The sequence below is a fragment of the Vulpes vulpes genome, unplaced genomic scaffold, assembly GCF_048418805.1.
Source record: "Vulpes vulpes isolate BD-2025 unplaced genomic scaffold, VulVul3 Bu000000642, whole genome shotgun sequence".
In the NCBI taxonomy this organism is placed as follows: domain Eukaryota; kingdom Metazoa; phylum Chordata; class Mammalia; order Carnivora; family Canidae; genus Vulpes; species Vulpes vulpes.
The window spans coordinates 2,401,474-2,416,012 of NW_027325668.1; the positions used below are offsets into that span (position 1 = coordinate 2,401,474).

The 14,539-nt window shown below is 45.6% G+C and overlaps 1 pseudogene; it reads right to left on the reverse strand.

Annotated features, from left to right (window-relative positions):
• Nucleotides 1-12,667: 12,667 nt before the first annotated feature.
• Nucleotides 12,668-14,081, reverse strand: LOC140596390 (transmembrane protein 19 pseudogene; annotated as a pseudogene).
• Nucleotides 14,082-14,539: the final 458 nt, after the last annotated feature.

A 14,539-nucleotide genomic window follows, 5' to 3' on the forward strand; every position in this document is an offset into this window, starting at 1 on the left:
CCTGAGGTTTGCTGGATTATGCAGCTCAAGTTTCACGTCAAGGCCATTTGCTCCACAGCCTGGACGTGTTGTAGAGCCCTTTTCAGCTCTCAACCACAAACAAAGCTGACAGCTTCTTCCAGGTCATTGAGTATGTGGGTTAGAACAGTACATGCCTAGATCTAGAGTATAGCCTCTAGAACCCTCATGGCACCTGTCAGGCACTGGGATTCTTTGCAGTTGTAGATGCAAGATGCCACAATTTCTTTTCCTACAAAGGGATGCCCCAGTGTACCTTAAGCTCTTGAATTCTACAAGATTTTGGGAACTTATTTCCAGAAGAATTGGAGTTTGTCTCCTACCCTCTGAGATACATGTGTTTTACCAAGGCCTCCTATATACTAGCCTCTTCTTACTCCACATGGTCAACATGACACTGAACTGGCTGGGCATCCTGAAGGGAAAAAAAAAAACAATTATGTTGACAGTCCTTCTGTAGTATGGACAGAACAAGTTTAGACAGTCTTGGAAAACTGAATGCATATGGTGATCAGGCTCAGGAGTTAGGCTTGAGTATTATGTCCCTTACCCTTTAATCTTTTGATCCTAATATTCAGCCAAACGTGCTGCTTAATATCGGACATGTTCTCAATCATTTCTACAGTTCTTTGAAAGTCATGGTTCCTTGACTACAATAGTCAACTGCTCTGACCACTTTGCTTGGGTCACTATAAGGGTGTGGAATAATCCCCATTGCTAATTAGGGAGCCAAATTCCATGAACACTTCCCCTGCCTTTAACCTAGTCCTGTAGGAAGTGAACTTAGGGTTGCCATGTCCCACTCACTAGTGGGCCCCCAATAGCCTTCACAAGTGCAGGATCTCCCATTCAATTTCTGGACTCCTGTAATAGATTCTCCCCAGCATGCCCTCTTCACTGGGCCCCATCGCCCCTTTCTGTGCTGCCAAGGTAACTCCAGTATTTCATTTAGAACCTCTAGGAAATTTGTGGAGTAAGGTTCTGCCTGCTGAGTTTCTACTGTCCTGGAGGTCTTAGAGTATATTCCAAGAAAGGGACTCCACATTGACAAGCTCCTTCATTCCATCTTAATTTAAGCCCCTTTAGATCAAGCAGCTTCACTATCCGGTCCTATGTGAACTATCCTGGCTCCTAGAGCCACATGTTTAGACAGCTAGCTGTTTTTGGTAGAGACCAGTTCTGGTTCCCCTGCTTTATCTTCTCCTGGACCATACCATAGAAACCTGATAACCCTTATCAGAAGAGTGGCCCAGTTTCTCGGCTGTGAAGGCACCACCAAGGAAGCCAAGATGGTCCCACCCGAGGACTCTGGGACAGGTGAGATTCAGTACTATGCTCCAGGAAAGCCTGCTGCAACTTCTACAGGAGATGCTGGCTTTGAGCTCAGCTGCACATCAAGGCCAGAGGATTCCCAGGAGTAGGAATTAAGGATCCTGGGGCCTGCTCCACCACGGAGAATTCGAACTCCTGGGAGGAGCCCAGTTTTTATGATGTTTGGTGCTTCATAACCATGTGGCTGGCTTCCTTGCCAGGATGAGGCTCTTGGCTTTTGGTAACCATAGGTAGAGGTGCTTCATGTGGACATAGAGCCTCAGGAATGGTGTTCCTGCAGCCAGACTGGCCATTCACATGTTCCTTCTCCCTCCCTGTCCCAGGGGCTAACACTGCCTAATCAGTGCAAGATTTAGGCTCAGTCTAATCCTGGCTGTGTCAGGAGCCTCTTAGACCCTAGCCTGAGAGCAAGAGCCAGGCTTTGGGGGGGGTAGTTGAATATTTAGCCCCTGAATATTTCATTGAACCAGAGAATGCCTAGATCTTCTGTTTCTCAGCCTCAAGCCCTAGCAGGACTATGGAGGATGTACAGGCATTTCAGAAGCCCTAGAAGCATCACCATTTATTTAGGAATGAACATGAATTATGGAGATGAACACTCAGGTCTCCTACTGGCTCTGAGGTTTTCTCATATTGGAGACTTCTTGGAGGTTTCTCCAAGCTGTGAGGAAACCAGGACCCCCAGGTTCATCCAGAACCACACATGAAGGGTCTATTTTTATATGTGAACTGATTTCTTTCAACACTAGTCAGAACTCAGGCAAAAAGCCTCCAAGATACAGGAGACCCAGTTAACGTTAGAAAGATAGGAGCATCATGGTAGACCACCACCTCAGCCATGCTGGTGGAGCCCTTACTTTGGGTCCTGTACCCAAGGGCCTGCCTGGCCGCATACCTCCACTAGCCCACTCACCCCTGATTTTTTACTTCCGGTCTCTTTAGCATTCTGCAGCTTTCTCTTTTGGCAATCTGGACTTTCAGTTCACCGTTTCACAATACCAAATTCTACCGGGACATATACACGTCAGTTATTTTGTTTAGCACTATACCAAGTGATTAACAATGCCAAAAAAATGCAAGTAACTAGCCATTGTTCAAAAAACAGTGGTGCTATTTCTCTTTTGTGACCTTTTAGACTTTTGTTGTCCTAAAATACCATTTTATTGGTCTTTCTTGACAGGGTTTTTTTCTACTTTAAACAGTGTCTAGATAAAATTCTGTATTTCAAAAAAAAAAAAAATTCAGTGTTCTTTCACGGTCTTGAGTAGTCCCTGTTGTCAGCAGCTTAATTTTAGAGTGGTGGCTGGAAGTGACCTATTCCCTGAAGAAGTCCCCTACCAGAAGATTCTAGAATAGAGAAGTCAGCATACTTGCTAGGGATCTTGAGAGATGAGCAACAAACCAGCAAAAAAAATTTCCTGGGTGATCTTCTGAGCTCCTCGATGCCCTTGCCTGGGCACTGCAGAGGTCTGCAGCCAGGAGATGCCAACAGGCACAGATAAGAAATAGCCCCAAGGAATAACTCCAGCCAGAAGCCTGAGGCAAGGACACCCAATAGGACAAGAGTGCTTTACTGGCACTCTTTTCTGTTTTGTTCCTGCTGATTGCTTGGCACAGCACTTTCTTTCACTTGTGTCTCCAGATTATTCAAACAGACAGGAGAAAAATGATATTTCAGGTGATAACATTCTGTTTTCATTTATGACACAGCACCATCTCTGTAAGTACCAGGTAATGTCCATCCCTCGGTACATATCTGCATTTGCTTTTAGACCATTTCTTTTGTTTAATAATAATAATAATAATAAAGCTAGTTCTATTGAAATGCAAAAAAAAAAAAAAAACACCTCTCACCATTCTTGGTGAGAGGAAAAAATCCCAAACTCCTTTCTGACCATAATGAGCACTACCACAGCAGAGTTCACAGAAGAAGCTGTTCCCTTTACAGTTATTAGGAGAGGGACACCTCCTGGAGTCTGGGGGCAGCAGCACACTTCCCCCTCCAGCTAACGTGGAGGGAATGACTGGAGTCTTGCCATCTGGGCAACACACCTGGAGACCGACCAGGAGAGCTCTGCAGGTGCTTAACTGAATGGACATTTGATCCACAGCTCGTGAAAGTGATGTACATTCTGGGCTGATTAACTACCTGCTCAAATGGGGACATAGGCCTCTTTTATAAGAACAGGCTTATAAGCCTGATTTCTCAATACAGCCGAAAATTACTCCTACTGAGAGCCAGGAAAATTTCAGCTTGAAGGGGGAAGACAGACAAGAAGTGAACACTGAGAACAGATTAGAACGATCAGAGAAGGGTTGTCAGATGCTCCAATGAACAGTTATGAACACTTGAAACAAATGGAAGATAGAAAATCTCGAAATAGAAGACCTGCATTTCAGTTGGAGAACTATTGGACTTTCCCAAGTTCTAACTCACTGGCTGGACTCGAATAGAGAGGACAGAAGAGAATTCATGAACTTGAGGTAGAGCAGAAGTAATCTGTTCAGATTGGGTCAATAGAACCAAGTGGTCTGCAGAACCCGGGCTCCCCTTGATATCATTGAGGTACCCCTAACTCTAGCAAAATGCAGGAAATTGGGTCAGCCTTAAACTTCTAGGTCTATTCTCTAGTTCTACAGAGAATTTCATCTCCCAGGAAGATTGTAGAACAGGCAGGTTAAGAAAGTCCCTTCAGGAGAGTTTGTCCTAGGAATACTGTAGTCAGAGCAGGATCATTGGAAAGAACATCTTCCCCAAGCTCCTGGCATCCTGTATCCCAGGATATCTTTGGTTACAGACCCAAAGACAAGCAGATGGACTTAGTACTGTATACCTCCTCTACTCAAGGACAGAACAGTGACAGACAGAAATAGCCACATCCTTAGAGGCCCGGGGTAGGCAGTAGGGAAGGAGTCCCAGAGGCAGCCCTGACCACTAAGCCCAGCTCTAGGCAAGGGCTTTCCCAAGCTGACCTAGTTCATGGAGCTAGCACCTCTGGCTGGTGAGAGATCAGAGCTCTACTTGGTCCATGTCAAAAAGCCAAGGGACCTCTGCTTTTTGGGATGGGGTGGTGGTGCTAAGAATCTGGCTGTGCTTCAAGCACATGCAAGGAGGATGCTCTAGGGAGAGATGTGCCTCAGGGTCACTACGGTGGTCAGGGATCTGGAACTGGTCAGGAGATACTTTCCAAGACAAGGGCAAGTTGCTGTCTCTGCACTAATGTGAAGAATTGGAAGACCCAGCACATTGGGTCTTGGAGGGCTCAGACCTGTGGAACAGTTCACCCTTACAGCTGCTATTTTGGAGTAGGATGCAGAGCCAAGGCGGCTTGGCTTCATGCAGGCCAGTATAGGGGTGGCCATGCCACGTAGTATACAACTTAACAGATAACATGGAAGGATCTAGGGCAGAGAGAATACAATATGGAGCTAACAAAAAGCCTCAGTTGATTGATCACAGATTCCTAGAGAAGCAGCATGCCTAGTCCTGCTAGTTTGATAGTCAATTCCTCTCCTGCCGGGGTCCTGGGAGTGATACATGCCTAGAGAGGGGTCACTAAATGCCTGCAACTTTCCAGTGACTGAACTATCAAACTGGATGTCCTCTGACACAAGTAATCACAAGCTCATACTGCATAGAAGGTCAGTACAACAAATTTGAGACCAAGCTAACTCCGAGGTCAAAAGACTCCAGTTTCACCAGGTTACCATCTTGAGTCTGAGGGTTATTCCCATTTAATCTCTGGTCCTGGTTTGAACCTTGATCCTAAGGCTCATGCTGACTTGACTTAGTTTGTGCATGAGGGTCAGGCCTGACTTGAAGTCAAGCTCAGCCTGACTTGAAGGCGTTTTAAGAACTTTGGCCAGACTCCATCCTCTGTACATATTGTGCTGAGGTCTCTCACCTGGGGAGACCCATCACTGTCCTTCAAACCTCGGGGAGGTGGGAGTAAAGCGGTATTTGAGAGGATTCGGTCATTTGACCTAGGCCTGATGCATTCTTTAGAAGAACACAAGTTTGGCCTTGTGTGGCCCTGGAATCTCCTGTGTTCGATGCCTGTCTAGAGGCCCACGGAGAATCTGGTTTCACTGGACATCAGCAGGGGTACCAGTGTCCTAGAAGTGGAGTCTATCCTGGTGGTAACTCTAGAGGAGGTGGCTGGTTTCGGACTAGAAGGCCCCCCCCCCCCCCGCCTTTTTTTTTTTTTTTTTTAAACACCATACTTGGTTTGCAGACATGAACTTCCCAGCTTCTCTGGGCTTCTGGTTAAGATTTTTTTTTTAAATGGTATCAGCCAGCTTCCTTTCCTTCACTCCAGGGCTACAGGCTCTCCCTGAACAGAAGACTTCAGGTCACCTTTTTCTATTTCGCATTGGCTCAGCCTTCTTTGACTCTTCTTGCTACGGTCCACTTGTTACCACAGACTGTTCTCTGGTTAACTTTCCCTTGTCTTGGTTCCCTGTAGGAACCTGTCAATGGTTTCTGTGTGTGTGAATTTGTAAGAATATTCTTGTATAAACTACTAGTACCATGATCAAAAGTTTGTGCCCAAACTCAAGGTATAACAAGCATGTGTAGTTTTTACATAAGATACACCTGAGGAAAAAAACCCTCTTTATCCCTGACCCCTAAGACCCAACTATCTTGAATTCCAAGGTACTTTTCACCTTGTTAGCCAGTTAAAGACAGCATAGGGCTTAAGAGGCACACTTCTCCTTGACCTTGCCAAGGAAACCAAGGGTTCTTGCAGAACACAAGACGTTGCTAGGTAGGATGCTCCTACTTCATCTACAGAGGATTCAAGCAGTGTCCTGTCCTAGTGAGCACAGTTATGTATGAAGGTCAAGGCCCACACTGCAGACCCAGAAGGGTGATTGGTCAGGTTCCTGAGTGAAAGCTGGCTCTCCACTCCATCTCCTCGATCTTTGGAGTGCTGTCATATTTGATTGTACCAGGAAACTGGGCATTTGTGGCCAAAGTTCTTGTTCCCTGATGGTACGTTGGGAGATCCTTTGTTTGGAGTTGTGGTCCATGCTGGTGTTCTAGAACAAGACCACCTAGCAGGAGGCACAAGGAAAGGAGAAGCTCTGAGCAGAATTTAATGAGAATTTAAGCTTCAAGCAGTTCACTGTCAAAGCTATTTGCTCTTATTGGTCAAGCTTGGTTCCTCACTTCACTTTCTTGAACTTTTTTCATACCGGCCTCCCTACCTCGAGTATCCAGCAATTGTTCATCCTTCCTGAAAAAAGGTTTTTTGGGCCCATTCTCACTTCCACTGCCATGTACACCCTGGGCCAAACCACATCTTGATTTCTACATGGTGCTCTTAACTGGTCTCTTCCCTACCACCCGTCTTCTACAACAAGAACTTAAGGCTCTTAATGGCTATTTTTTCCGCATGGAGTGAAATGGGAATCTAGTGGTGAGCTTTAAGTAGAAGACCAAACACAAAGTCCTTGCAAGATCTCTGACCTGAGACTTTCCTATACTCACTTGGCTATATGGTCTACACCACTGACTAGAGAAGGGGCTCCTTGGTGGTGGAGGCACATTTGCTCCCTTAGATTACCACTATACATTATAGGTACTCCATATTTGTTCATTTAAATTCGATTTGTCAACCTACTATAACAACCAGTGCTCATTCTATCAAATACCCTCCTCAGTGTCTGTCACAGCTACCCTATCCCCCCACCCACCCCTCATTCTGCAACCCTTTGTTTCCCAGAGTTAATCTCCCTCTAATTCCAACCCCCCTCAGATCCCCTCCTTTCAATCCCTTTCACTATTTCTTATATTCCACGTATGAGTGAAACCATAGGATTTGTCCTTCTGATGGACTTCACTCAGTATAATACCCTCCAGTTCCACCCCCACTGAAGCAAATGGTGGTTGTCATTTTTAGTGACTGAGTAATATTTCATTGCATATACAGACCACATCTTCATCCTTCACCTGATGAAGGACATGGAGACTCCTTCCATAGTTCGGCTATTGTGGACATTACCGCTATCGTGGTGCAGGTGTCCTAGCATTTCACTACATATCTTTGGGGTAAGTGCTCAGTAGTGCAATTGTCGGGTTTTGGGTATTTGACTTTGAGGAACCTCCAGTTTTCCAGAGTAGCGGTACCAGTTTGCATTCCCACCAACAGTGCAAGAGGGTTCCCCTTTCTCCCACATCCTCTCCAATATTTGTTGTTTCCGGTCTTGTTCATTTTCGCCATTCTCGCTGGTGTCAGGCGGTCTCATTGTGGTTTTTGACTTGTGTTTCCCTGATGGCAAGTGATAGAGCATTTTTTCACATGCCCGTTGGCCATATGTAGGTCTTTGGAGACACTTCAGGTCTTCTGCCCCTTTAGTGACTGGATGGTTTACTTGGGTGTTGAGTTTGATAAGCTCTTTATAGATCTTGGATACTAGCCCTTTATCTGATAGGTCATTTGCAAGTATCTTCCCCCACTCTGTAGGTTGTCTTTTAGTTGGTTTCTTTTGCTGTTCAGAAGCTTTTAATCTTGAAGTTCCAAGTTCATTTTTGCTTTGGTTTCCCTCACCTTTATTAGTTTGGTCTTGCAAGATGCTGTGGACAAATTCAAGGTTTTTGTCCATTCTCTAGGATGTTGTATTCTTGTCTCACATATAGATATTTCAGCCATTTGGAGTTTATCTTTGTGTATGGTGTAAGAATGGTCCAGTTCCATTCTTCTGCATGTGGTGGTCCAATTCTCCCAGCACCATTTTTTTTTGAAGAGTGTCCTTTTTCCAGGGGATATTCTTTCCTGCTTTATCCAGTATTAGTTGACCAGAGTTTAGGGTCCATTTCTGGGTTCTGTTCCATTGATCTAGTGTCTGTGCCAGTGCTATAATGGTCTTAATGATCAGCTTTGTGATACAGCCTGAAATCAGGCATCATGATTCCCAAGCATTGGTTTTCTTCTAGATTGACTGATTTGTTGGCATATGGTTGCTCATACTTTAAGAGTCTTGTATTTCTTCGGTATTGGTGATCTTTCATTCATGATTCAGTGTTTTTAAATAAGGCCAGACAAGAAAAAGGACCATTAAAGTGAAAATTTTTAAAATAGCAAAAGGGGAAAAGAAAAAAAAAAAGGTGGAGTAGATAATAGAGTCTCCCAAAGGGGACCCTAGAGGGTGATCCTCCTGGTTTAGAATGGATTTCATTCTGTATGTTTGAAGATGCTCAATTCTAAATTTAAGTAAACCAGAAATACTCATCAACTACAAAAATGTAAAGATAGAAGAGGGGGGCAGACTGGGAAGAGACTGTAGTCTCACAGAATGAGCCAACATGGTGTTCCAATTGGTTTTGGGTGTATCTTGATCCAGGCGTTTTATCATTGGAAAACAAAATGAGACAACCCCCCCCCCCCCATATCCCATGGGTCTACCAGAATTAAGCTGACAACATTGAAGGGAATCCAGAAGAGATCTATCTAAAACATGTAATTGTAGCAATATGAAAGTCCAAAAGGAAAAAGCTTAGAAACAAGTTGGTAAAATGTAGCTAAGGTGGGAAGAGAAAAATCTTGGGAATTTTTAACTTTATACAAAAACAAGTTGTGATTAACGAAAGAGGGTGGGTTTTTTGTTCAAAATTTATTCGTGAGAGACACAAAGACACAGGCAGAGGGAGAAGCGGACTCCCTGCAAGGAGCCCAGTGTGGGACTTGATCCCAAATCCTGGGATCATGACCTGAGGTGAAGGCAGATGCTCAACTGCTGAGCCATCCAGGCATCTCCAACCCTCTTCTTTATGCTGTTTTCCCTTTCAGCCCTGGAGCTTTCCAGCGCTGCTTGTCCAGTGAGCTTGCTTTTCCTTTATTCTACTGTAGTTCTGGGGAGGGGCCTGTTGCATGGATTCTCAGGTGTCTGTGCCTGAGAGGAGATGCCCTGCCTCTTGCCAGGTGCAGGACTCAGTATGAGCTGTTTGTCCTGTGAGGCCTTTGTTCCCTAGGTCTTGCCCCTTCCTAATGAAAGTCGAGGAGAAAAAAAAAATGGAGGCCGCCAGATCTCCAGAGCCAAGAGCTCTGTGTGAGTACTGAACCGGGGCCTCCTCGTCCACACTGGTCCAGATGCTCCCGGGGACAGGTGAAGATGCACCAATCTGTACAACTTGCAGGGTGCCCAGTAGCAGGAAAGCTCTTGTTTTCCTGTGCCCTCCGCATTTCCACCAGTCTCCCTGGGGGAACAGGATAGCCAGCTTTGTCCACTTAGGTGTCCTCAGATCCAGGGCCCTGCGCTCCTGGACCTACACTCCCAGGGACCCCGTTCTCCTGAAGGGAATAGAGGACAGCCACCTCCATTGCTGGGCTCTAGGGCAAAGAGCTCTGGAGCAGGCCCATGTAACTGGCAGGCTTCTCCCAAATGTCCAGGAGGGTTGTGGTGCTCTGGCCCTTTACCGAGATCAGGCCACGATTTGCTATGAGCTTTCCTCCGGGTGCTCCTCCACTAGGGTCTTCAGGAATCTTGAAGCTTCACTGCCCCCTCCCTGAGTCTGCTCTACTTCCCTGCTAAGCACTTTTCAGTCAGGGAAAGCTCAGGCATGGATTTTTTTTTTTTTAAGTTCCCACTTGCCCATGGCTGGGTTTTCATGCCTGGAAGCTTGTGGGGGCTTCACTTTCACCTAGACTTGTCATGGTTCCCCCCCTTCCACTACCTGTCAGGAGCAAAAACTGTAGCATTCCAGCCGTTCTCTTTACATCTCAGGTTGTATTCATAGGTGTTCAGGATGTTTTGAAAGTTATTTAGGGAAGTTTGTGGGAGCAGGAGTTGAGGACCCCTACACTTCCCCCATCTTGCCTTGACCACTCTAGGTACTCCATATTTGAATGGACTAGCATCCATTAGTTATAGGCCACATTGTTCGCCCCCCCCCACTAATGTTCTATAGGATACAAATGGGTTTTTCCTTCTACTGAAAATACAAGCAGAAAAGTAGGTCAGTGGGAAACCCTGGTGGCTTTAGCTTTGCTGGTTTAGTGGTTTTCCACTGGTAAATAAGTCTTAAGTTACCTGCCCACACATGGTTAGGGCACCAAGCTGGGTTGAGACTCAAGAACCACATACAGAAACCCACTTGTATAGGTAGGTACAGCCATATTACTAGTTGAACTGGTTGGAAGCCCCACCTGGCCAGGCTTCCTAGAGCTCCAACATCAACCAAATAGGCAAGGACTTGAATGGAGACCTAGGAATTGCTTATTGGGCAATTCTTGAGTAGGTACCAGCCTCCAAGGGATTCTTTGAACCAGTCTAGGCCTAGGAGCCAGAGTCTGGGGAATGAGGTCTAGAGGAAAACAAGCTGAGTGAGTTGTACTGGCTGTGGCTTTCTCTGAACATTTTCAGCCTATTTCCTAGTGTCCTTGGAGGCCCAAGTCCCCTTCAGCTCTATACTTGTATAGACTTCTATAGAAGTCTAGAGACTTCTATAGTCTCTACCATGGTTGTCTTAAACTACACATAGTTCCGAGGATCCAGAGAGCCACTTGTGTTTTTACTACCCACGATGTGCCACACGGACAAGAGTCCTGCTCAGAAGACAGGAGAAAGCAGGATTCCATTTGCTGTTTCTGCAGCTGTAACAGAAGGTCACATGGCCTACTTTAGGACATCACCAGTGAAGCCTTTTCTTTCAGCCTCTCAACACCCTGGTCTTACCAGGCTGCAGACAAGATGAGAGAACACTTGCCATTATCTTGTTCTAGAGGCATCAGGCATAGTCATTAAGGAGTGAGGTGGTTAGGATAGTTGCCTTAGGCTCTTTGATCTTCACCTCCATCTTCAGAGGTGGGGACATGTTGAGCTGGAAGGAAAGGTGACCTCGTTTCCCTTGGAGTATCCCAGGAACCCCCCACTCCCACACCTATTTCTTAGCAGGAAACACCTCCAATGCGTTTCCATCTTGAAAGATTGTACCAAGTCAACAGCAAGGCAGGTTTATAGATTTTACTAAGCCTCAGCAAATAAATAGGAGTGTTCCAGTTGCTCTGTCAAAGTGAATTACTTTTTGGAAGGCCATTCCGATGTGTTCCCCTCACCACTTCACACTCTGAAGCCAGGCATGAAGCCTAGAACACGGGTTTTACTGCAGAGTGCATAGAGCGCATTTCTGAACACCAGTTGCCATATTCGACATGACAGCTTGGGGACGGTTACAGTTAGTGAAGCCCACTGAATGTATGACACTAGAATGGATAAGCCATAGTAGGTTTATAACGAAATACCATACAGCGGTGGAGAACTGCTACAAATAATATGCAGAAGTTTCAGATAAGGGTGAAGAACTATATAGAAATGGAGTCCTGTGGTATATGAAGTTCAAAACCGTTTGTGTTTTCACTTTTTTTTTTTCATTTTAGTTGAGTCTGTATTGTACAGGAGAGCATAACTTAAGCTCCGAATAGAAGTCATAGCATCTTCCAATGAATTCTAGGTAGCAAACGAAAAAACTAATTACAATAGTTTTCCAGTGACTAACTATTCAGGATGCCAAAGTAAAACAGATTCCTATACAAATTTCAAAGAAAGCTAGAAAATACATTAACAAATATTGAATTCAGAATAATTTCTGCTCAGAAATCAACTGAAATGTAAGGTGCACTTTTTTAGATAGAAGATAAATCTCTTTCACTTAAAAATAATTTTTTCGTGCATTCCAATGGTCATATGAAAAAGACATATACTTTATTTTCATTCTAACCCTGAGGAAAGAAAAACAAATGTGGAGTAGCATACTAAGAACTTAAACTCCACACTTTTCACAACTGGAAATAGCAAGTAATGGAAGAAGTCCAGGACTACATTTATTCAGGCTTCCACACACATCAGTTTAAATTCCCCAAAATTAAAATTTGGGCAACTGGTACTAGTGGCATTATACTTTTAGTCCCTACACTGGTTTAAACAAAACAAAATTTGTATTTACCACGTAGGAAATTTCAGCTCAGCAATATATAGGGACATTATAGTTTCATTGCTTAAGAAGCTCTATTCAGAAGAAAAATATGAATAAGGTCTATGCACACATCTCTTTCACTACAAAGAGGTCAGCTGTTACAGGGGAGTTAATGAGAGGAAAAATGTGGAATTTCATCACAATGGAATATGGGAAGCGCTGGTATTTCCTCTTTGCCATTACAATTATTCTTCTTAGGATGAAACTTGGAATTGCAAATTTAGCTGACTTTGCCAGTTTTCAACCTTTGTAAAGGAAAAAATAAGTTCACTCCATGGGCCAGAAACCCCAAGCAGCAGTTGGGAGTAAGAGGGCAATAACAATGCAGTGAACCTGTTTTCTTCAGTTGTTATCAAGAATGGGTTTCCCCGCTATGTACTTCACCTCATTCGCTGGGCTGTTGACCACCATGCCTGTGCTTTCGTCTAAACCAGTAAGTTGCATTGTAGCTCCTAAATATGAGTCCACAACTGATCCTAGTAATCCAGCCAGACCCCCAAATGCAATAATTGGCCACTGGGGAGCAGAAATGCCTAAATCATTAATGAAGACCAACTGTGTGAGGAAGTAGGTGATGCCCACAAAGGTACCGCCAAGTAGACGGGAGACAAGGCCAACCACCGTGACCCCTCCATTGGTCCCAACTGGAACTTTTTCCCAGGTTGTTATTAGCCTCGGCGGGCTTTTACTCAGAACCGGGCCCACTTCTGAAGCCCAGGTGTCTCCAGCAGAGCAGGCCAGTGCAGCCAAGAGAGACAGACACATCCAGGAAGCGGTGTACTGCTTGGAAAAATCTATCGGGATCTCCCCGGGGCCATTTTCTATCATGTACAGCAGGGCCAGCTCTGTGGGCACAGCCCCATTGCAGAACACCTGAACCCAATTCCTCTGCCCACCTTCTTTGTATTCTGAATCTAGACGCTTCTTTATTTCTCCCTTCCATTTAGTGAGTTTTGAAGAAGAAAGGAAAAACATCAGCAAAGAGGTAAAAGAGCTGAAATTTGCAATGGTTAGGATAAATCCAACCACAAGCCCTCCCAAGGCCCCACTGTGGTCTAGACTTTTCTTTTTAAAGCCATTGGAGACGATCAAATCAGGAACGACGACAGAGAACAGCCAACGCCAAGGAGAAATAGGGTGTAAGTTGCCGTAGTAGGTGCTGGCGGTCAGAGACACCACCCAGAAGGCCAGGGAGATGCAGAGCGCGAGGCTCAGCAGCACGCCGTGGGCATCATCCTCAGGCACCGCGTGCGCGCGCGGCCGGCGGCCTCCAACGTGGGCTTGGGCCCCGGGCCCACTCACAGGGCGGGGTCGCCGGCCCGGGGCTCGCGGGGGCGCCAAGGCCAGGCCCGCATCACCCGCGCCGCTCCCCTCCCTGTGTTTTCACTTCTATCACTTGATAAATCTTGCCTTTGATAAGGATCAGGGGCAGCACAAGGAAAGTGTCTGGGCTTGTCAGTAATGACTTCATCTTCCTGGATCAGTTTCATGCAGGGGATTCACTTTAACACTTCACCAACGCAGTAGAGTAAGGTTAGAGGAACACCACTGGAAAGCACATAGGAGTTCAGGCTCAGTCCAAGCTTTGCAAATTTGCCTCTCAAGGTTTTTGCCCAGTTCCCGGTAATTGGGTCTTTGCAATGGGGCCCTGGAGATCCGGACTTCCCCCAGGAACCTGCTGGTTACAACGGAAAACACCCTTGGCTGGGCTGACCTCAGGGAAGTGGGGTGGAATTCCTAAGGCTGCCAGAACCATTTTGCGGTTGACTCCTTAGCACTACAGGTTTCAACAACTTGAAGGAAGATTTGGCCTGTCTTCTGGGAAGAGAGGTCTTGTCTACTACTTTGCTGAAATCTAGTATTTTTCATCAGTATTAGGAGCTTGAAAAATTGCTACTAGTTGAAAGGACAGACATCCTTTGTGACCACACAGCCAGTCATTGACGTGGTGGGACTTTCCTGGACTCTTGTCTGCTTTGGACACTGGTGATGCACCAAGGAGCAACAGTGAGGACTTGTGTTATACCCACCTCCTCAGGCCTTGTGAGCCTGCTTTCTATGGTCCAGAAGGCCCTGCAGGAGGGGACTCCAATTTGTTGGAACTCCAAGTCTATTGGAGCTTGGAGTATAGAGAATGCTACCTCCATGGCCCCCATCTCGGTATAGTCAGCAAGTTGCACTCCCCTCTGCTCCTAGTCTGTGCAAGACCAGCTC